Below are 3814 nucleotides of genomic sequence, written 5' to 3' on the forward strand. Positions count from 1 at the left end.
GTCCTGCAGAATTGAAGAAATAAGGACCCCCCTCCAGAATCCTGTTGCGATCTTCCAGGCAGTTAAAGACGGCAGTGAAAAACCCCTTTGGGCCTAAATGTAGGTTGATGTGTCCCTTTGGCTTCCATTTGGTAGCTATCCAGCTTCTTAATGCTTTCTCAGTTGGCCAGATTCCAATAAATTTGCCAATCAGCGCATGATCTCTCATAAACTATATTCTGGCATTGATTCGGGGACTGGGAAATTCCACTTTTGGCCTGTGAGTAGCCACCGGCCTGCATGTGGAAGAACTTGATTTATTCGCTTCTTTTTTCTCTAGGTCATTGTTCTGTTGCAAACTACTGTCCGTATTGTTGTCATTTTGTCGTTTCTCTTTGTCAATGTCTGCGATTGGCTATCTTTTTGTGGGGGAGGCGCATCTCCCTCCCCCATAGGGAGCTGCATTTTCCTTCTCGCTTATGTCTGGGTTACAAAGACCTCCAGACTGCTCTGATTCCTTCAGTACTGATGTGAGCCAGTCAAGCTTGCCGTGGCAGGGGTTGCAGAAACCCACTGACTGTGCGCAGAAACCCTAGTTCGCCTCAGAGCCTCTCCCCAGCGATGTATTCATTGGAGAGAAATATCACCATACAACATTGACAACTCTCTTTGATGAATGATATATCACAACAGCTGTGTAGGAATGAAAAAAAATCATGAACAATCATTACATTATCAGACATAAATTCCAATTGAAAAATCAGAGTAGCTGATCAAAAGAAAAAAACTCTCAATTTTGCAGTTTACACCAAAAAAAGCAAGCACAAGAGTTTGAGATGATGACCAGACACAGGAAAATCATGGCTACTATGCAATAACCGAGTTGCATAAATAATGTTACCTTATTCGACCAATAATACTCAAAACACAAAAGTAAATTCTACCATTTCTGAAAGAGTCGAGTTGGAATGTACATGCAGATGAAGGTTTCTCACTAAAAACACCATTAATATTTGATAAACGACTGCGGTTGTAGATGACTTTCAATCCTGATCTTCGACACCTGACCTAATGAAAACCCAAGCTAATTAAATCATATTACTTTATGCCATCCATGACACAACAAAAAAAAGTTTTATATTCTGTCATTTTTGAGAGAGTCTAGCTAGGATGTATATGCAAATGAAAATTTTGCATTGAGAAAGAAATTATTACTAATTCAAAACATGCCAAGTTTTTAGCTATAACCTGACACTCAATCATGATGTTCAGAACCTGAGTTAATGGAAACATCCCAATACATCATGCCCACCATTCACAAAAGCTTTTACATCCTGCTAATTCAAGGAGAGATTAGTTGGAATATATGTATATGCAAATGAAAGTTCAACAAGGTATAGAAGCAGTTACTCATATGTTTCACAATCCCATTTTGACAAACCCCCATTATTCTTTTCACAACTTCCAACTGAAAACAATATCTAGCAATGCTAGATTGCACTCACTATAATTTGTGCTACTTTGAACATCTAGTTGGTTGAAAGTCCTTGCATTTGGTGGTCACACAAAAATTTGAGAATTCAAGAGTCAAATATTTTGAAACTAAACTTAACCCATTTTCGTCATTTAGATACTATGATTCATTGAATAATACCCTCTCCTGTTAAGACAGTTAAGACCATAATACTATTAAATCAAAAGCTAAACAATGTTGTCAACAGGGTCTTACCTGGTCAATGAAAGAGGGGTGTTGTTATCACACCCACTGGGGTTCAACTCCCCCAAGTGACATGTTTACCTCTCGTGGACTGCAATACCTCCACAAGGGGCTTCTTATTGTGTATGGGACTAGTTACAAGTCCTATGCAATTTTGGCAAAATAGATACCACCCAGTCATGGTATATTTTACAGTCCTTAGGCACATCACATCACATCTCACAGCCTTAATCCAACAATCCTTGCACTTTTTTCTTCACCCCATAAAACTCCATAACAAATTATATATACACTTGTTTGGAATAAGTGAATCCAATAGTAATTGGATCAAATACTCCAATTATTTTTTTTTTGTTTTTTGCATTCCTCTGTCCTATAGACTAAATGAGAGCTTGATTCTATAGACTTAATAAACTCGACATGTAGCTTCCCAATAGTGTAAGTCCCAATCAATCTAATATACTCACTAATACTAATATAATTCAAAACATTAAGAGTATTCAACCAGTCAAATGAAACATAGGCAAGGTGTGTAAAGTGGTAAATTCAGTAATCAAACCCTGTGTAAATACCTACTCAAGCTACGTCAATTCTATCTATAAACCATGGATAGGGTGGCAAATTATTTCTATAAATGCTGTGTACAATAAGTGTAATAGTAGTACTTTCTTTCTATTTATTCCTACCTAAGTCTTTATGCCTACTATTCTTATTACTTAGTCCTAACCAATAGAAGAGAGTCTAAATAATTGCTCAGGAAAATGAAGGATTGAAAGGGTGTACCATACAAATTATGTAGACTTTTTTTGCCAATAAATAAAATAGAAAACTCAACATCCATCACACCAAAATAGAATCTATATGCTTATACTGGGAAAGCACATAAATTCAAGAAAAATACAAATCTCAACATGGTTCATTGCTATAATCTACAAATGGGACCAATTCTTGCCAGCCTATGTGAGATGATGAATGTAACAATAAAATATTAGAAGCCCAATTGATTGCAAATGTGTCATGTATACATGGAATCTGTGCATGTGTAGAAGTATCTTAGTGAACACACTTTATGAAACTATGTAATTGGCCCAATACCTGGGCCCTTGAGAAGTATGGAATATTGCTTTCCAAACTATATAAAATATCCATAGTCACACCACATAAATAAGTGCTATAATAGCTTCCATACAAGTTATCAATATTTTTCAACCCAAAATTCTTGTGATGAACAAAAAGAGAGTCATACATAATTTCCAATAAATAAAATGGAAAACTCAACATCCAACACATCAGAATAGAATCTGTTAATGCCAATGCTGGGAAAGCACATAAATTCAGAAAAAATTTCAGCTTAAAACATTATTCATCACTATAATATACACATGGAACCAAATCTTACCAACCTGGTTATCGTCACTGAAGCCCAACCTAAAAGTTAATAAAGGACACTTATGATCTTGTGAGCACGTCATATATCTAACTAAGATTTTCAGTGCCAACACCAGACAATGGAAATTGGCTAGCAAATGATTCAACCCACTTTTTGAGATCAACAATGCTATTTCGTAGCTGGAAATTGTCTGACTTAATAAATTCTATAAAATATTTTTAATTTTGTACTTTTCACAGAGCCCTTAGCCTTAATGGCTATCTGCACCCCCTCGTGGATAAAATCTACAACCTTAATAAAGTCATCCTCAAGAAGCCCATGGGTAGTTAATGTAGGAGTCCCTATGCGTATACCACCAGGAACCATAACACTTTTATCACCTAAAAATGTAAGGTATTAAAGTAAGTTATATCATCCCATGGAGAAAGGAAAATCAATGAATCCCTTACATCTAAATATACAAAGAAAAAATTCATGTAACCTGGTACAAAATTCTTGTTCAGTGTGATAGAAGCAACATCCAAAACGTCCTCTACTCTTGCACCATCAATGCCCTGTCCAAGCCCATTAATATATACCATGTTACATTCAACCAACTAAATCCAATAGAAATCTATATACAAGTACATTGTGTACTCCAACATATGAACAGACGATCCTTACAAAGGGCCTCAAATCAACTAGAACTAGGTGATTTTTACTACCACCAGACACCAAATTGTAACCCA

The sequence above is a fragment of the Pinus tabuliformis genome, chromosome 9, assembly GCF_031772625.1.
Source record: "Pinus tabuliformis cultivar Carrire ecotype Pingquan chromosome 9, CPIR1, whole genome shotgun sequence".
Classification (NCBI taxonomy): Eukaryota; Viridiplantae; Streptophyta; class Pinopsida; order Pinales; family Pinaceae; genus Pinus; species Pinus tabuliformis.